The sequence below is a fragment of the Phyllobates terribilis genome, unplaced genomic scaffold, assembly GCF_046119375.1.
Source record: "Phyllobates terribilis strain yellow unplaced genomic scaffold, ASM4611937v1 Scaffold_13__5_contigs__length_258822181, whole genome shotgun sequence".
NCBI lineage: Eukaryota > Metazoa > Chordata > Amphibia > Anura > Dendrobatidae > Phyllobates > Phyllobates terribilis.
The window spans coordinates 131,429,826-131,450,926 of NW_027362773.1; the positions used below are offsets into that span (position 1 = coordinate 131,429,826).

A 21,101-nucleotide genomic window follows, 5' to 3' on the forward strand; every position below is an offset into this window, starting at 1 on the left:
GTAGAGTTACGAAAGTGTTGAATTCCCTAGAAAATATCAGCATTGGACTGTGACTACTCTGACAGATCTGCCAAATTCAGGCTCGCTAGGCTCGCTTTTTTGGGGAGAGGGGTGGGAGCAAGGAGATAAGTGAATGTTCAACATGAAAAAATGCAGAATGAAAGCAGCGACTCGTGGAAAAATAATGGTACACAAGTGGGAAAAAAGTAAGATGCAAGTTTTCAGTATTAACAGAAAAGAAGTCATAAAAGAGAAACAAGGAAAAAATGGAGCTCAGATTTGAGTAAAAAAGAAAGTCAAATATGCTACATTTGATATTGCATTTTATGCGTCTGGTATGTCCAAATTCAGCTGTAGACATGGAGCATTCCTACCTAGATACTGTTTTATGCCATTTTGACATTATTCTGCTTTTTTTCTTTATAATATTATTTCCAACTAATAGGGGAATATAATAACGGCTTTCAGTGAAGAATTAATATCCCCAGTACAGTCAACAAAAATTGCTCCATATAGTGCTCAAATAATGCTGCCCATATAGAGTCAAGCAAAGTGGTATTATATAGTGCTTAAAATATAATCCTGTAAAGTGCATAAAGCCAGGGAGTCCCGTGTCCGGCCGTTCAGCCTCCTAGCACAAGGGTCTATCGTGCATGTCAGACCAACTCAATTGGGTGCCTCACTGGGGACTGGGACTGTTATGAGGGGCTGCATCTTGTCTACAGCACACTGAAATATGTTAGAGCCATATAAAGATTGCAAAATGAATTTATTTCAATATAGGTCATGCTGTGAAATGTTACACCGTGACTTACCGAAGAATATTTCATGTCTCACTGACATAGCTGTGAATGAGGCAGAGGATGGCAATGCAGTGCAGAGACTTACAGTAATTGGTGATTTCTACCTAGTTATTTTCTAAAATGATTGAAATGATCCCTAATACCAGATGTCACCGGAGGCTATAGTATAAATAAGTGAATACACGAGAACCTTCCAGATAAACTGACCCTGGGATACATTAGAGTAATATACCATCTGTATGGAAATCAATGATTTCTCAAACCTGTGTTTGTTTAGTCCGGTGTCTGATTGTAGAAGTTGCAAATCAACCAATAGTGATGAATTTAACCAGTCTTCTATATTATTGCTAAGTGCGAAAATAGCCTACTGCAAGTATCTAATAATAACCAGAGAGCAGCAGCGCTGTGTGGATATCATTCAGTTTAGGTAAAAATAGTTACATGGCAGCAGAGGAGCAGGATCAATGTCCCAAATCCCACTAAAAATAATGGAGAGTCTGGTGCCGCAAAAGCCCTTCACTCATATCACTGCATTCTATACCCTTCACACTTGTGGTACTCTTAATCGTGGAAGTTCAAAACCTAACTGAATTTAATATTCACTTCTTCAGAAAGTCAGTTTTGTCCTAAGGAAGTGAGAATAAAATGGCCCATTAGTGACCTTTGATTGGCTACAGGGCTCACGTGACATAATAACGTCAAACAAGCCCAGGGACATCTGACGCCGACATTGCTGGAACGGCATCGGTACCAGAGGTGAGTATAAGGTGTTTTTATTCTTTATGGGAGAACGATATAATTGAGAAGGGGTTGTCCGAGTAGTGGACTATCCCTTTAAATGTTAGCTCCAACAAGGGAGACAGGCGAGTCAAATTTCTAATTAATTACATCTTATTTTGCCTTTTATCTACCCCTTAGTGGGCAAACCAAATTTTTCAAATCTGACCAGTGTCTCTTTATGTGACAATAACTCTGGTATATTTCAACATATCGCAGATCCCAGTGATTTTGAGATTTTTTTTTTCATGACACATTGTACTTTATCTTAGTGGTAAATTTTATGTCAATGTGTTTTGCATTTATTTATAAAAATATCAGCGATTTGACAAACATTTAAAAAAATGTTCAAATTTCAAACGTTGAATGTTTATTCCTTTAATCCACATAGTCTTGCTACATAAAGTAGTTAATAATTAACATTTACCAGTTATGTCTACCTGACATCAGCACAATTTGTAAAATGTCCTTTTATTTTGTGAGGATGTTAGAAGACTTTAAAATTTAGGAGCAATTTTTCAAGAAAATTAATTTTTTAGGGACCTATATATTGGAAAAATCCCCAAAGTGATACATTTTTAACAACAGCACCCCCCAACATATTCAAAACTGTTTATTAACCCTTGATGTGCTTGTCAGGAATTGACACAAAAGTGGAAAGACAGAGAGGAAAAAATTAAATTTTCACCACTAAAATGTTGCTAACATCTGAACAGGCCATTATAGCCGACAGACCCAGAGGCCATTACTTGTTCTTGTGTTGTCATTGCAACCATCGGGACCACACAATCACGATCTCATGGTGCTGATGAGGTTAAATAGGAAGCCCCCAGGCTCTGTTAACCATTTCAATGCTGCTGTTTTTATTGACAGCAGCACCTAAGGAGTTAAACAGTCCTAGTCGGTGCCAACACCATTCATGACTGATGCATCAGGGTGTCGCCTGTAGTGTACAGCTGACAGCTGCTGTATTCTTGTCGAGAGATGTTATTCTCTTTTATCACAGGTCAGTAAAATGAATGGGTTAAAACTGAATAACGGGTGACTGATATATGTCCTGGCATTGTTTGAAGTTTTGTATCCCCTTTTCCTAATTATTTTTTATTATGTCTTGTGCTTTTCTGTATCATGAAGAGAAAAAAGGGAAAAAGTCCAGCTACCGCAAAATTTTTGTTTCTAGAAAAACAAGTGAAAAATTATTATTAAAACATTTGTTTGAATGCTCTAAAATCAAGAAAAAAACATAGCATTAGGCCTAAACGTTTCAAGCACTACCCCACTCTTTTATCATATGATTGAGTGTGGCAGTGCTCGAAACGTGTAGGCCTAATGCTATGTTTTTTCTTGATTTTAGAGCATTCAAATAATTGTTTTTAATACTATTTTTTTCACTTTTTTTTCTAAGAATTTTTTTTGTGATAGCTGAACTTTTTTGCCTTTTTCTTTTCATCTCTACTTACCTGAAATCGAAGCCAGGATGTGTCTGTGCACCGCGTTCCTTGTGGATCATTGCCTGCATCGGTGAGCTGATGACATGAACTTTGTTTTTTTCTTTCACTTTCCTGTATCTCTCATATGAGTTTATATATTGTATGTCCATGCAGTTTCACTTAATATTTTATTTCTGGAGGTCTTTTACATTGAGCGTTTATAGCGTAACCGTCGTTTTAATTTTTATGTCATAAATCAATAGTACACATGAAAATAAGCAACTGCGTAATATATTTTATCTGAGAAATCTGCTTCTGTCTCTGCCAGAATTGATCAGTCATGATCAAAATTCTCAATTCTGCAGTAAAATCTGTATCTGAGAGAGAGATATTGCGTAAAGTTATGCTACCCAAACTTTGGACTAATGTTCGGTTGGGTACTAGAACCCGAACTTCCCACAGGTCCGCTCATCCCTACTCTTTATTATTCAAAAGTGCCAATAATGTTGATGACAACTGCATAAGCATTTCATTTGTAAGGTCCTCATATATGAGTCTAAATATGGCATTTTTCTTTCATTTCTCTTCATTTGAATTGCTTCTGTGATTTTTTTTAGTCTTATCTACAGCAGTGTTACTTAACTAGCTTTAGTAAAGTCCGCTTACCTGGTTTCCATGATCTGGTATAGGCTAAAGCTAAACACCAACAGTAAAGATGGTGCCCTATTAATGTTCCACATATTTTGTAGACCTATTTACATTATTATTTGTTAGGAGAAAAAACAGACTTCAAAATTTATTCAGACCACCAACCTGACCCCTAAAATTATCCAGATTCTGGTCTAGACCAACACCTGATATGCATTTAGAACATAAGAATTGGAGATAACTGCTGGGACAAAGTCAGTACGTGCAATGGAAGGATAACTGCCCCCCTACATTGTGTCTGTGTGGTCAGGGCAACTTATGTATCCGGTCCCTATTTGTAGACCACTCATCTTTAGGATGCAAAAGAGAAATAGCTACTCTTATGTGTTGTGCAGATTGCTTCTCTATTACAATGATACGTTATAAAGTAACATTAAGCATGTGTCATGGGTTTACCGCAACAAAGAGGGGCCAGAAGACCGCGGTGTCTGATTTCAAGTACTCCTACACTGGTTAGAAGTACTTCACCATCATATTAAACACTGCAGGTTTCTGCTAGCGGTGCAGGGGTTAATCTGTTTAGTTGAGAGCTTCTGAAGGTTTCCTGCTTTGATGGTCTCAGCTGTTTAGTGTTGGCCACTCCCCCTGCTATATATTCTGGCCTCTGGCCATCAGATATTGCCAGTGTTCATACTGCCTGGTTCTGGAGTTGGAGGTGTTGGTTGTTGGAGGTGGTGTTTGGAGAGTTGTTCAGAAGACTGTTGCTTGGTGTTTGTCTGTGTACATATCCTCTTGGTTTCTCCTTCCTTAACTCCCTGGTGTTCCACTCTGTTGTTTGTAAGTACATTTTTGCATGCTTGGTATTTTGATTGAACCCTGTCTGTCTTCCCTTGTTTGTCAGGTTGGTGTATTCTTATACACTTCTATTCCCCACTTCCCTGATGGTGGTGGAGGGGACACATAACAGTTGAAATAGGAACACAGCAAGGCTTGTGGCCCCAGCATGTTCACCATTAGAAGTAATATTGGGAACAGGGAGAGACTAGGGCGTCCCTAGCTTGAGGGATAGGGGGGAACCCTAGCCCCGGGATATCCTGCTACAGTGCCATGACAACATGTAAATAGAATACTAACATATGAAATAACTATAGCTTCTTTCCAGCCTAACTGGTTTCCCATGTTAAAAACTTCAACCTAAGCCTAAGTATTCTGAACTAACATTTATATTGCCTTTTGTCTGGGCTCCTCTTCTGCTAATCTACAGAATCTCCTGGTAGGAAGGAGTAAGGGTCAGATATATGGAAATATGACTATAGGACCGGATTCCATGAAGCTTGTTTGGACACCCTTACAGTATAGACAAATACGACTACACGGGAGCTCTGGACACAAGCTGGGAATATCCTGTCAAGGTTGTTTACAAAGTTGTTTATTTCATTTTTTAAATACATTTTTGATATATTTGAGCAAATGGTGCACTACGTTCCAACTTTGCTATATATCTTAAGCGTCAATTTTACTATTACCCTCAGTGACTGAGAGCTGATTTTTTTTTTCTGGTATTCAGAAAATGGGAATGGGAATATTATACAGATAGTTTATATGGGTCCAACATAAATAACATATCTTTAGTTCTGTTTTTTGGACTCCAAGATCAACTGAGGGACTTCACAGGAACATGTGCCGTAAATGTATGCCAGTTCATAGTGAGTATAGAGTTCAATTTCTGGAGGAAGAACGTCCAAAAAAGTCCAAAAATTTTTTAAAAAAGGCTTGAGAAATATGTAACCTTCTATTTCAGCGCTCTCCTGCCCTAAATTACATTTGATTACATGGTTTATAGATGTATGAACCCTTCTAGTTATTCTCTGCTTTGAAATGTCTTCTCTGTGGTGATCTAAATCTTGTGTGACCTCAAGTACTGATGACCAATGGACCCAATGTTAACTTACACTTCCATTAATGTGGATGGTGCATATAGTTTGTGAACAGAAAGTCAGTTGTCAACACCTAGCCATAATTTCATCTATAAGTGGTCAGTTTTAGGTCACTGACCCCAGAGAGTATAGGAGCTGTCCTGCAGTGCTTGGCAGCAGACGCTTGGCATTGAGCAGAGCTGTGCAGACTACGGTGCAGTTTCGATCAATGTTTACATAGACCTGCCGCCGCAGCTAATACAGCTGATCAGTGGGGGACGATATTGATGACTTATATTTTGGGTAGGTCACCAGTTTTATATTACTGGAGAAGACCTTTAGGTCACGCCTCTGACCATAGAATAATGACTTTGAGATTATGAGGACTCCGGTGGAGTCTGATCAGATGGAGGTGTATTTTACACCTTTTTTGTCCCCAAGTTGAGGGATTTATTTGCACCTATTTCACTAGTACAGAATACAATAAAGAAATGTCAGTTTCAGGTATTTGCAGGTCCTAAGAGTGTCACATTAATTCTGATGTAATTTTTATTCTTTTTACTCAGTCTCACAGTTAGAACAAGTCTCAGTAATTGCACTCATGTCTCAAAAGTGACAAAATATCCCTTGTCGTTTCTCAATCTGTAGGCTTTTCCTTCCGTATTAATGCAGGGTGTGATTTTCCTGACATTACATTCTCTAAAAACCCTATTTTTAACTTTTTCCACCTCATTTCTAGCTCCATATTTCTTCTGTACGTTTCAACTCACAGTCTCAGTGCAGCATGTGAGAACATCCGCTCCTGTTACTACCCCGGTGCTGTAAAGGTTGTTCTCATTCAATGGTTGTGGAAAATGGAAACGCAGAGTAACGAGCCCACAAGTAGTATACAGAGGGCTAACGAAGGACTGATATTGTGTAATTGTCCTGACGATTGGGGGCAGCGGAGTTGTGTCCCCTGACATTGGGTTGCATTAAAAGTTTGTCTTCTATAGCGTCTGCGTTGCATTGTGTATTGCTGGCTGCAGAATGTGTCAACTGAGAGTCCATCAGTAAGGTTGTTCTCCTGACAGAGAATTTTTAACTCTTTTATCTGACTTTTTCTGAGCTCCTCTCAGCCAGTTTGTGACCACATAAACTTTCATGTTGTCTGTGGTCATAAATCAGTTAAGAGGAATTCAGAAAAAGACAGATAAAATAGTTACAAATATTAGTTTTACCCTAAAATACATGGGTACAAAAAAAGTCCTGAAAGTTTTCATATCCTTCAATGTCTATCTTTGATGTATTTATTTACATACAGTACAGACCACAAGTTTGGACACACCTTCTCATTTAAAGATTTTTCTGTATTTTCTTGACTATGAAAATTGTACATTCACACTGAAGGCATCAAAACTATGAATTAACACATGTGGAATTATATACTTAACAAAAAAGTGTGAAACAACTGAAAATATGTCTTATATTCTAGGTTCTTCAAAGTAGCCACCTTTTGCTTTGATGACTGCTTTGCACACTCTTGCCATTCTCTTGATGAGCTTCAAGAGGTAGTCACCGGAAATGGTCTTCCAACAATCTTGAAGGAGTTCCCAGAGATGCTTAGCACTTGTTGGCCATTTTGCCTTCACTCTGCGGTCCAGCTCACCCCAAACCATCTCGATTGGGTTCAGGTCTGGTGACTGTGGAGGCCAGGTCATCTGGTGTAGCACCCCATCACTCTCCTTCTTGGTCAAATAGCCCTTACACAGCCTGGAGGTGTGTTTGGGGTCATTGTCCTGTTGAAAAATAAATGATGGTCCAACTAAACGCAAACCGGATGGAATAGCATGCCGCTGCAAGATGCTCTGGTAGCCATGCTGGTTCAGTATGCCTTCAATTTTGAATAAATCCCCAACAGTGTCACCAGCAAAGCACCTCCACACCATCACACCTCCTCCTCCATGCTTCACGGTGGGAACCAGGCATGTAGAGTCCATCCGTTCACCTTTTCTGCGTCGCACAAAGACACAGTGGTTGGAACCAAAGATCTCAAATTTGGACTCATCAGACTAAAGCACAGATTTCCACTGGTCTAATGTCCATTCCTTGTGTTCTTTAGCCCAAACAAATCTCTTCTGCTTGTTGCCTGTCTTTAGCAGTGGTTTTCTAGCAGCTATTTTACCATGAAGGCCTGCTGCACAAAGTCTCCTCTTAACAGTTGTTGTAGAAATGTGTCTGCTGCTAGAACTCTGTGTGGCATTGACCTGGTCTCTAATCTGAGCTGCTGTTAACCTGCGATTTCTGAGGCTGGTGACTTGGATAAACTTATCCTCAGAAGCAGAGGTGACTCTTGGTCTTCCTTTCCTGGGGCGGTCCTCATGTGAGCCAGTTTCTTTGTAGCGCTTGATGGTTTTTGCAACTGCTCTTGGGGACACTTTCAAAGTTTTCCCAATTTTTCGGACTGACTGACCTTCATTTCTTAAAGTAATGATGGCCACTCGTTTTTCTTTACTTAGCTGCTTTTTTCTTGCCATAATACAAATTCTAACAGTCTATTCAGTAGGACTATCAGCTGTGTATCCACCAGACTTCTGCACAACACAACTGATGGTCCCAGCCCCATTTATAAGGCAAGAAATCCCACTTATTAAACCTGACAGGGCACACCTGTGAAGTGAAGACCATTTCCGGTGACTACCTCTTGAAGCTCATCAAGAGAATGCCAAGAGTGTGCAAAGTAGTCATCAAAGCAAAAGGTGGCTACTTTGAAGAACCTAGAATATAAGACATATCTTCAGTTGTTTCACACTTTTTTGTTAAGTATATAATTCCACATGTGTTAATTCATAGTTTTGATGCCTTCAGTGTGAATGTACAATTTTCATAGTAATGAAAATACAGAAAAATCTTTAAATGAGAAGGTGTGTCCAAACTTTTGGTCTGTTCTGTAGGTTTAGCTCTTCTCTTTATGCAGTAAAATATTGCACATTTTTCCTTGTTATCCCAAGTGCAAAAAAACTACAGAAGCCCCAAGATTTAACAAATACAGTGGGGCATATATTTATCAAGCTCAAGGCACCAGAATTCTGTTGTAATTGCCACCAAAAATCTGTCTTTTTACAACTTGTCTGTCTAGTGCGTAAGGCCTCTCTGAAAAGGGGCCTATATTATATGGGAAGAAAGAGGGGTTAATGTGAGATACAATGAGCTAAAAAATGTGCCAAAATTGTGGCACACATTTCTGACACAAAGTAGTAAAACTAATAAGTGGTGTAAACTTAGACTAGACAGTCTTGAAATTAGATTTATCAAACAGTTTGGACTACTAAGATAAATTTGGTGCATTTTATGACTCTCTATTCTAATGTGTACGGGGGGCCTTTAGACTAATGTCGGCCCAACCCTCAATATTTGCAAGATTGTCCGACAGTCTTATGTTTATGGGAGCCTCCTGACTCCCCGGACAGATTATGTCAAGGGAGCTAAGGATCCGGCATGTCCAATTTCGGACTACCGATCCTTTTGTTCTTGTCAAGAGTCTGGCAGCAGCTCTCTCCTAGTGAACACAGGAGCACTCGACAGAGGAGTTGGGAGAGTTAGCCGCTGCGAACCATCATTCGGCCCACCGCTATCCGTCATGTATGGGGCTCCTTAATTTGAACTGTTTAAGGATTAAACCATTTTAACAAATATATCTCAGTTCTTTCTCCTATATTGGTCATACAGTAATATTGGCACTAGGGGCACTATTGTATTGAGCTGTGTGAGCTGAGCCATTAATGAAGTTCTGCAGCAGCACCAGTCTCCATATCTGGAAATGAAAAGCGCTGTTGCTTTCTGGGAAGAACTATAGCCATAGTTACAGACAGAGCTACTATAGAAGCCGTGTTTATTAGCCTGCGTCTCAATGTGTCTTTTGTTTTTTACTCTTAGATACCAGCAAACCTCCTCTCCGCCAGACAGAGTGCAACAGAGTTAATCACTAATTTAATGTAAGTATTAACAAGGTCAAGGAAGATAACAAATATAACTGTGAACATTTTATAGCAGTATTCCAGTTTCAGCAAAAACACGTATAATGAAGCATTATAATATTTTCTAACATAATTCCTCATTGATTTTAAGATCTCTGCTTGCTGATATTGAATATAACACATCCATTGGATACTTCCGACATTAGGATATGTGCACCCTGAGGTTTTAGAGGCGGTCAAAAACAATGAGCTTTTCGAATAGAAAACCCATCAGGAAAAGCCCCTGTCTGTGTCATTTGCTTATTGGGTTTTTGTTACGGCTTTGTTAATATTTCCCAAAGTTTTTGGTTAACGATTTCTTGAACTGTTTTCTGTAAATGTCCTGTTATCATCTCTTTTTTTTTGGGGGGGGGGGGCAATTTACTCACGTTTTTTAAAATCCATTAAACAATGAATAAAGCTCTAACATTTTATAATTATCTCAACTTGAAACTGGCTAACGGTATAGGCAATTTTACCCCGATTAATATGATGTCTTTTTGTAGAGATCTGATGTGTCAGTCATGGGAAATCCAGCATAGGAGCCGTATGCAAATCAGGGTAGAGTTGCATTGGGGGCGTGGTGTTGCACTTGGAAGAAGAGGTCCAGGTGCATGGACACGCCTTCAGTGCCCTTCCAGCCTGATTTGCATATAGCTTCTCTAGATTTCTCATGCCAGTCATATCATGAATGGCACAGATATCCCCTCTGATTCTATATGTGAAATGTGCTGACAGGTTTCTTATGATATATACTGCTCACTGTCTGATCTATTGTGATAATTATCATCTACTATACAAGGATCAATAACTTCTATACAGTACCGGACATAATGTAGTAGCAGAAAGAACTCTTGATTGCATCCATGCTCAGACAGCTGATCATTTACTAGTAATTTAGGTTCTCATGGGTGGAAGTTGTTCTGTTGGCCAATGTCGTATACATAGACATACTCAAAATATTTCCCAATGTTAAAAAAACAAACAAATTGACATCTTCCCAGTTGGATCAAGTTGAATGATGTACGGGCAGTCCCCGGGTTACAAACTAGGTCTGTTCTGTAGCTTTGTTTGCAATGTGGATATGTATGCAAGTTGGAAGAGGGTTGGGGTCAAACCCCCAAAAAACGAATACTCACTTGACCTCTTCGGCCACCCTGCTGCTCGACACTCGGTCCTTTTCTCTCCATCGTTGCATGCCGTATCTCCGTAAACCAGGACTTCCAGCTCTGTCCAGGCCTCAGAGATTACTGCTCGTCACAATGTTGGGACGCTAAAGTCGTGACATTATGACGCGCAGTGACCTCCGTGACCAGAAGTGTTGGAGATGCAGCATGCAACGGTGGAAATAAGAGGGTGAGACATCAAGCAGGGAAACCGCTGAAGAGGTGAGTAACAGTAGCAAATACTCTTCTATCTGGGTGCTCCTCTACTTGCTGACCAGTGGTCTTCTTTCCACCGCTGCATCTCCGGCCTCTTCACTACAGACCAGGACTTCTGGCTACATCCAGGCCACAGTTTACTGCGCGTTATAAAGTTGTAACAACAACACGTCCTTATGATGCCCAGTGCTCTGGACTTTAGTGATCGTGAAGAGGCCGTAGATGCAACAGCGGAAAGAGGAGGACCAGACGGCGGCTTTAGCGCTCAGGGGTGAGGAGAATATATTCTGATGTTCATAACTAGGGGTCGTACGTAAATCCGATGTTCGTAAATTGGGGACTGCCTGTAATTATTAACAATATTCAAACATACATATACTATACCATACAGATTGTTTTTGCATTATTATGGCTCAGATTATAATTACAGTATCTAATTTCTGTTGGAATTTTGTATAGTTTAGGATGCGTGGTCCTATCCCATGTTTATGTTTACCAGTCTCTTTCTGCCCCCGGACACAATAATATGTTATATTCAGGTGTATGGATTTTATAGACTAAATGGTAATTAAATCTTGATCCCTCTAATCCAACTGAGGAAACTTAGTCAATCTGCTTTCGCAAGATGAATTACAGTTGAGAACAAAGTCTTACACTAAGCTGCTCTATAAACATAAATCAAACTTCCCATCTGATGTGTCACCTGGGAGTACAGGGGAAGAAACATGCTACTACACAACTGGGAAAATTAAGGGGAACTTGCCCCAAAATTGCCATTCAGTACCTAAATATTACCACCATGCAAAGTTACATTACAAATATTATTGCTTTATAGTTGACAAAATATGTCACCATTCAGTGCAGAAATACATGCTCGTGTAATACCCAGATCATACAACTAGACAGTGCCTTAAAAGTGGCACACAGTAACCAAGTTACAAAGCAGTTTAAAAATTACTTAAATGGACACTGTAGTTTTAAAAAAAAATAGAATAAATGAATAGTGCAAGCAAATATAAGAATCTTTTGCAAATTATTTAACAGCTCAAATCTGTCCTGGTCAAAGCAAGACAGATTGTCAGATCACTTAGGTATCAGGTTACAGAGCATTTTAAACTCCTATGGAGAGGTAACGAATAGTAAGGAGCAGAGTGAGAAAACAAGTAGAGGCAGACAAGACAGACACGTTTTTTACACACATTTTATTCGTACTCCCCAGAGAAAGCCTGCATGGAAAAAAATTGAAAAACAATGCACCTAAAAACAAACAGTTCAAATGTGTGTTTAAATTCACTATGTACATAAGTCTTCATGAAATCACATCCACTTTTATTGTTAAATGCAGTGGATTTTCTGCACAAAAAAATGTGTGAGAACATGACCAATAAGAAGAGAAGTATTGGAGCACATCTCTTAATAGTTCAATACAGGTGTTTTATTCAGTCCCATTGCCACAAGTGTATAACATCCATTTCTGCGCCATGCTATCCGTCTTTGCCAACATTTGTGAAAAAGGGCTGGTGGTAAAGAGCTCATTGATACCAGATCGGTCCTGTATTAGGAGCCACCGATGTAAGAAGTCAGTTCCTGACCTGTGAGTGATATTATTGAGAAGTGGAAGGAACCGCAGCAACTCAGCCACGAAGTGGAGACCCCGTAATTGTACAGAGCGGAGGGCCGAGTGCTGAGGAGCAGAGGGCAGAAAAGTCACCACCACTCTGCTGACCCCATAATTGCAGAGTCCAGACCTCCTCTGGCATTCATATCCGCACAAAACTGTGCCCCTGCTGGGAGCTTCATTGCATAGGTTCCTATGGCCTTAGATCACCAAGCTCAATGCTAAACATCGGTTGCTGTGGCATAAAGCTGCCATCACTGGACTCTGGAGCAGTGGAAATGTGTTCTCTGGAGTGAGGGATCACCCTTCACTATGTGGTGTGCGATGGATGAGTCTGGGTTTGGTGAGTGCCAGGAGAACATTGCCCACCTGACTGCATTGTGTCAACTGTGACGTTTGATGGTGGAAGGAAAACGCAATGGGGTCGGCCTAGGCCCCTTAGTTCCAGTAAAGAGAAATCCTAATGCTTAACCAATATAAGACATTTTGGACAATTGTAGATTTCAACTTTTGTGAGAACAATTTGGAGACCCTTTTCTGTTTCCTATGACTGTTCCCAGTGCCTAAGATCCATATAGACACAATCGGAGGAGTTTGGTGTGGAAAAACATGACCTACCTCATAGAACCTGGCCCTAATCCTCATCCAACACTTTTGGGATGAACTAGAACAGAGATTGTGAACCTAGCCTCTCCCCCAAAATCAGGGTCTGACCTCACAAATGTTCTTCTGGATGAAGGAGCAAAAAGACACCTCCAAAATCTTATAGAAAATTTTCCCAGAAGAATGGGAGGTCTTAAGGCTGCAAATGGGGGACCAACTCCATTAATACCTATGGATATAGAATTGGAAGTTATAATGCTCCTGTAGGTGTAATGTGTAAGTGTCTAAATACTTTTGAAAAAAGTAATTGTTGGCCAGGCGGGTGTGTTTGACCACCAGTGTATGGGCAGAGTTTTTATTTTCAAAAGCAATCAGATTGTGCAAGGTTACAAGGAAGTCTCACACCGCTTACAATAATGACTATGACAGTAAAGTTGCACCCAAAAATTCTGCAAGTTTGAATTATTGGCATCAGTCACATTACAGCCTCTTTTCATGTGTCTCAGCGCAACTATTGTAAAGATTTGGCTTTTTTAACCACCAGCAATTGCCTTCAATCTCGTGTAAGGAGATACTACTACATATTTCCCATTTCAGTTCTTAAGACACCTTGTAATACGTCTTGTAAGGTTTGGAACAGCAGGAGCACTGTAACTCATACATGGGGGGTCTAGAGTACAGGGCCTCTTTTTTTGGGGTCCTAATGACCTATTAAGACATATATATAAGGAGTTAATAAGTACAAAAAAAGCTAGAAACGTTTAGCAGTTATTTAGTTCACAAAATCCTACTCAGTGGCTCAGAAATGTATTAAATCTTAGGTTGGATGGGGACAGGAGAGGATATAAATGCATTTTCTAGTACATTTCTCTATATAATCCTGAATTATTTATTGGAGTTTGCATGTGAATTAATTTCACACTGGCGAGGATTTCGGAAATTATTTCCTTACAAAAACTTCAGTCTGTAGATGAACAGTGAGTTAGAGAAGTGTAAAATACTGCTGGGTGAGTGATGGAGAATGCACCCGCTCTTTAATTGCACGCATGAAGCATCCGTAAAGACTTAATTTTTACCATCAGAGGGGTGGAAGGTTTTCTAAAAATGATTGTTGGTGCCTTAACTCTTTGTATGCATGCTGAAGATTAACCCTGTTGGCCCTAGCACATCTGTCTGTCCCTAGGTGTCCTCCGTAAACTCTTACAGCAGTGTGGGTGCCTGCTCCTATAAATGCCACTAATTGGGTATATACAGTATTTTTCTTCATATGTGAATTTTCCCATGAGCAGGTGCACTTTCTCCTGACTTATGGCACCTACAGGTTGATCCGGCGCTGCTTGCTGCCTTCCCGATTGATTAAAACATGTTATTCATATAAAGTATACCTCTGGCATATAAGTACATGAGCTAATGTACTAAAGTGAACCTGACAGCTGATTCCTCTGTCTCTGATGCATGCTGCCCATCGTTTGAGCAGAGTGTTGTTGCAACCATATACTGTGTGTGTTACTCTGGAACGCTGCGGCACATCAGAGAAATTATGCATTTAAAAGCTGTCCAGGTACAATGTGACTCCTATAACTAGTCCAAGAGGCTTCTCCCTGCCTGGCTCCCTACACTCATTGCTCGCTGTATGTATAAGAAGAGAGTTGTCAGTCTAGGGAAGCGGGGCAGAGAGAAGCCGCTGGGGACCTGCCTCTTAGACTGGTCGTCTTAGTCGCATCATTCACTGGATGCTTTTAAAAATATATTTTCCCTGAAATGCTTACAGAATTAAATATACATGACTACAATAACAAAGCCAGTAACTGTTTCATACTACTTATGGTTCACGGAGTATAAATCATTGGTCAGGTTCCCTTTAAGGAGTTGCATTACAAGTAAAATATTTATGTTCATTTGGATCCAAGGGCAAAGATGCCATTCCATCCATCTCTTCCAACCTTCCATACATCCACTTCTTCCAGCCTCCGCAACCTTCCATACATCCATCTTTTCCAACCTTCCATACATCCATCTATCTCTTCCAACCTTCCATACATCCTTCTCTTCCAACCTTCCATACATATATCTCTTACAACCTCCCTAACCTTCCATACATCCATCTCTTCCAGCCTCCCCAACCTTCCATACATCCATCTCTTCCAGCCTCACTAACCTTCCATACATCCATCTCTTCCAGCCTCTCCAACCTTCCATACATCCATCTCTTCCAGCCTCTCCAACCTTCCATACATCCATCTCTTCCAGCCTTCCATACATCCATCTCTTCCAGCCTCTCCAACCTTCCATACATCCATCTCTTCCAACCTTCCATACATCCATCTCTTCCAGCCTCACTAACCTTCCATACATCCATCTCTTCCAGCCTCACTAACCTTCCATACATCCATCTCTTCCAGCCTCTCCAACCTTCCATACATCCATCTCTTCCAACCTTCCATACATCCATCTCTTCCAGCCTCCCTAACCTTCCATACATCCATCTCTTCCAGCCTCCCCAACCTTCCATACATCTGACGCGCCCCCTGGGCCTGTGCTGTGCAGGGGATACCCGGAGCCGGACCGCTGGGGGTTGTAGTCCTCCGTGGCTGTGACCCGGTCCGTGCCCAGGGCGGTCAAACCAGTGGCAGTCTTAATGATGTAACAAGTGTCCGACTACGCCACCTGTGGATTGCGGTCAGTGGGGACCGCCGCTGCGCTGCAGACCGCTGAGGCTGATGTTGTATGCGCAGCCAAGTATGGGATAACTCCCCACGGGAGAAGTATTGCCTCAGGGCAGCTAGTGTGGATGATGGGAGTGATGGTGTGAGCGTCCCAGTACTGATGGTGCTGGTGCGGCGATGAAACACAGAGACGTGTGGTGCAGTTCAGGGTCTTTACTGATGGAATAACGCAGACCCTCCCGGGAGTACTGGTTAGCAGTAGGGGCCTGGTCAGTCTGTAAGCAAGTAGGATCTCCCCTGGCCAGGTGGAGTTGTAGGCCTCCCCGACTATCTGCACTCTTTCCTGGCTACCTTGCTCTATGCGGGTAGAAGTAGCCAACGTCCCTGAGTCTACCGTGTGGTGCACACCCGTATGGCCGGTGACTTGGGGCCTTCCGTTAGCCTCCGCTTCACGATGGCGGTGCTGGTCCCTTGCTTGTGACCGTGCCTCCGGGCTTCTAAGGCCAGAGGACATGGAATCCCCTGCCGGTTGGATTCTGCTGCTGGACCTGGATGTCCCCACAGCCTCGGACTCCGTGTCCGGGTTTAGTGTCTTCAGCCAAGGCGAGCTTTCTAGCTTTCAGCCTCTGGCACTCGCTCCTGCTCCTACAGAGCTCCTAGTTCTTGCTTTCCCTCTTCAGGCTCTGACTCCCAGACTCTGACTGTGTCTCTGTCTGGGACTTCACTCCCTAATCCCACCCCAGACCCAGCTTATAAGGGCAGATTCCTCCCCTCCCAGGTCTGGGCGGGCAGTGTTGCATGCTTAGGGCTCCTGACCAGAGAAACCTCCCACTTGCTCCCAGACATAATATTTCTATTACTGTGGCAACCAGACCCCTGGGGTGCCACATTCCCCCCTAGTAAATTTTAGTACTCCGGGACTAAACACATTTTTAAAGAAACATAAATACAGGGTATAACAATAACATATTTACAAGAAGCTTTAGTTCTTTAAAGGTCACGGCGTGTCCGCAACCGGGTGTCCATATCACCCAAGGTGAAGTTTGTGAAACAAGAGGGCGTCCATGTCACCCAAGGTGAAGCTTTAAGCGAAGTAGGGGACCTGTCCAAAGCAAACCTCTTGCGTTGGCCTTGGGCGTGGCTGCAAGGCTGAAGCTAGCTACTTTGGGCCGCAATGAGGCCAAGCCAGACAGGTTTTCTCTTCCGCGGCCGTCTTCGCAAGAGGCACAATGTGCAACTATCTACAAGATTGTTCCGGTTATCCAGCGTCTATAACCTGTTAGTCCAAATAAATCTGCAGGGTAACTGAGAAACATAATTAATAACAGGCAACAACAAAAACCATAAACATTTTCAAGAACAGGTAAATTTACAGTGTATTATTTTATATTTTCCAGCGAGCGGGCATCTGACCTTTAGTGACTCTAGTGGACCTACGGAGCTCACTAACTGGTCCTGCACTACAGGGTGTAGGAGGTGTTATGGGTAACCTGGGCAGCTGTCTGCGCACTCTTTGGCTCACTAGAGGCACGGCAGGCTCACTACTAGCAGAGGGTTGATCCTCCTGCGCTGCTGGTGTGGATTCTTCTGCCTCCTGGGCCGGCTGCTCTTCCAGCTCTGCCTGGTCTTCTGTAGGAACTTGAGGGGCTGGCTGGAGAAATGTGAGGATGGGCACCACGATAGCGTTGTTTACTTGTGTCCAGGACCGGGGAAAGTCTCCGAGTACGGTGCTGATCATTTCCTCCTTTTCCTCTACGGGTTGAGGGTCTTCCTGATCTTCATCCGTGCTTTGCAACTTCTCGGGGCACTTTTTCAGGTGCTCTCTGGAGACAGTGGCTGTGGTCTCTCCTCCATCCTTGCTGATGACGTACACCTTTGGATTATTGTGGCTTGAGGGCAGTACGGTGTACGGGTCCTTTTCCCACTGGTCGTCCAACTTATGGAGCCGCCTTTTTCTTTTCAAGACCTGCTCTCCAGGTACCAGGGGAACAGCGGGAGCATGTTGGTTATAAGTCCTCTCCTGCCTTTCTCTTGATTGACAGAGACTTCGCTCGACGCTCTCCTGTACTTTCCGGTACTGCTGCTGCCGTTCTGTATCCCAGTCTGTCTCTGGCGAGGTGTCCTCGGGTATCAGGACTCCCATATCCAGGTCAACAGGCAGCTTGCCAGGTCTTGCTCGCATTAGGTAAGCCGGGATACAGTTGGTGGAACCTACCGGGATGTGGTTATACAGGTCCACCAGATCGGGCAGTTTCTCAGGCCACAGACTGCGTTCTTCCAGGGGCAATGTTTTTAGCAGATCTATCACCACCTGGTTCATTTTCTCGCAGAGTCCATTGGTTTGGGGGTGATAGGGCGTTGTTCTTATCTTCTTGCAGCCATACAGGTTGCAGAACTCCTGGAAGACCTCCGCTTCGAAGGCTGGTCCTTGGTCCGTCAGCACTTGGTCCTGGTACCCGTGTGGGCGGCAGAAGTGCAGCTGGAAGGCTCTGGCTGCTGTCTGAGCCGTCAGGTCTTTGACAGGGACCACCACCAGGAACCAGGAGTAGTGATCCACGATGGTTAGGGCGTAGTCATACCCTCTTCTGCTTGGAGCCACGACCAGTTCCAGCGGCTGCCTGGTGATGATGGGCTGCAGGGGAGTCCTCTGGCTGGCACGGTCCCTCCTTCTTAGATTGCACGGGCCACAGTCTCTACACCATCTCTCAATAGCTCCTCTCATGCCTATCCAGTAGAACAGTTCACGCAGCAGGAAGTCCAGCTTCTTCCATCCGAAGTGCCCTGCCCCATTGTGGTAGGCCTCCAGCACCATAGCTGCGTCCCGTCTCGGTACCACAACCTGCCAGATCAGTTCATGTGTCCGGGAATTGACCACTCTGCGGCACAACTTCTCCTTGTAGAGAAACAGTCTGCTATTCTCTGTCCACAGTTGCTTGGTCTCTTCCGGAGCGTCTGGGTCCAGGCGGGCGTCAGCCTGGGTCAGCATCTCCTTCACCAGACGGACTGCGGGGTCACTGTCTTGCGTCTCCGCCAAGTTGTAGTGGGGTAAGGGGTTGAACGTAGCGGATCGCTGGCCCCTCACACGGTGGGAATACTGGGTAATCCCTTGACGGTGAAACGCAGGGAGTTCGATCTCTTCCAATTCTTCTGGATCCTCCCTTTCGTCCGGTAGGTTTGGCATCCTGGACAGGGCGTCCGCGTTGGTATTGGAGCGTCCTGCCCGGTATTTGATCGTGAACTCATAATTGGACAGGCGGGCCATCCATCTCTGCTCCAGGGCACCCAGTCTTGCAGTGTCCAGGTGTGTCAATGGGTTGTTGTCCGTGTACACGGTGAACCTGGAAGAGGCAAGGAAATGCTTGAAACGTTCAGTTACTGCCCACACCACTGCCAGGAACTCTAGCTTGAACGAGCTGTAATTCTCAGGGTTTCTTTCCGTGGGTCGCAGTTTTCGGCTGGCGTAAGCAATTACCCGTTCTCTCCCCTGCTGGATCTGGGACAGTACGGCTCCTATCCCGATGTTGCTTGCGTCCGTGTGGAAGATAAAGGGCTGGCTGTAATCAGGGTACGCCAGGATTTCATCCCCCATGAGGGCCATCTTCAGCTGGCAGAAGGACTCCTCTTCCTGCTTTTCCCATTTGAAGGGTGGCTTCTGGTTTTTGGCCTTCCTGGACTGGCCTATCAGGAGGTCCTGCATAGGAGCTGCCTTCTTGGTAAAACCGGGAATGAATCTTCAGTAGTAGCCTACCAACCCGAGGAACTGCCGCACTTCCTTTATGTTGGATGGTCTTGGCCAGTCCTTAATCACGGTGATCTTGTCAGGGTCGGGGGCTACTCCGTCAGCACTCACCACGTGTCCCAGGTACTGTACCTTTGGCTTCAGTAGATGACACTTTGAGGGTTTTACCTTTAGACCATAGTTTGCCAGGGCTTCAAACACTTCTGCCAGGTGTTCCAGATGGTCCTCATAGGTCTTGGAATAGACGATGATGTCGTCCAGGTATAATAGGACCGTCTCGAAGTTCTGGTGTCCCAGACAGCATTCCATCAACCGTTGGAAGGTTCCTGGTGCGTTGCAGAGCCCGAACGGCATACAGTTAAATTCGCTGAGTCCCATCGGGGTGGTGAATGCGGTCTTCTCCCGGTCCGCCTCTGCTACAGGAACCTGCCAGTACCCGCTAGTGAGATCCAAAGTAGAGAAGAAGTTAGCAGATTTTAATGCAGCTAAGGACTCTTCTATCCTTGGTAACGGGTACGCATCTTTGTGTGTAATACGGTTGACCTTCCTGTAGTCTACACACATTCTCATGGTGTTGTCTTTCTTTTTCACTAAGACTAGTGGAGCTGCCCAGGGGCTACAGCTGTCCCTAATTACCCCAGCCTCCTTCATGTCTTTTAGCATCCCCTTGGCGTGTTGATAGTGTGCAGGGGGTACGGGTTGGTATCTCTCCTTTATGGGAGGATGGTCTCCCGTGGGGATGTGATGTTCTACCCCCTTTACTCGCCCGAAGTCCAGCGGGTGTTTACTAAACACTCTCTCGTACTCTTGGACCACCCGATAGACTCCCTGTTTTTGGTGTGAGGGAGTGGAGTCAGTACCCAAATGCAGTTGCTGACACCAGTCCTCCATTGGTTTCTTAGAGCCGTTACCTTCCTCTGGTTGAGATGGAGGCAAGGGTTCCACGGCCTGTACAGAGTTCTGGTTGATGGTGAACAATTTGGCTAGCGTGGCATACCAGGGCAGGTATACTTCTCTCTCCCCGATATTGATGATGCGGACGGGCACCCTCCCATGGCGTACATCGACCACCCCCCGTGCTGTCAAAATGGTGGGCCTACTGTCTGAGTAGACGGGTTCTACCATTGCTTGGTAGTCTCTACCTCTTAGACCAATAGCTGCCCGGCACCAAATCATCATCTCACTTTTTGGGGGCATGGCAATAGGGAACGGGTTACACATTCTCACGCTACCTATCTCACCACCAGATAGTTCCACTTGTTGCCGCTTCATCAGTGCCCGGATCTCTTTTTGGAGGACACGCTGCTGGCTGGAACTGGCGTTCTTGGCAACCTGTTGCAAAATAAGAATCACCTCTGCAAGACAGTTTTCGATTACATTAGTACCTAGGGTTATTTTTGGGTGACTCTCGCGACGGTCAAAGTCCACAATGATCAGTCCTTGTGCTGGCAGTTCAACTTTACCGACCTTGATGGTCACTTCTTTAAATCCTATCTGTGGCACGGGCTGACCATTGCTGGCTAT

General features: G+C 43.6%; 1 protein-coding gene across 5 annotated transcripts in view; it reads left to right on the plus strand.

Moving 5' to 3' along the window:
• TSPAN4 (tetraspanin 4) overlaps window positions 1-21,101 on the plus strand; it is a 791,893-nt gene that overhangs the window by 362,336 nt on the left and 408,456 nt on the right. For all 5 annotated transcript variants that reach the window (XM_073658686.1, XM_073658688.1, XM_073658689.1 and 2 more), the window contains one exon: window positions 9,490-9,548. The gene's annotated coding sequence lies outside the window, so the exon portion shown is untranslated. The remainder of the gene's footprint in view (window positions 1-9,489; window positions 9,549-21,101) is intronic.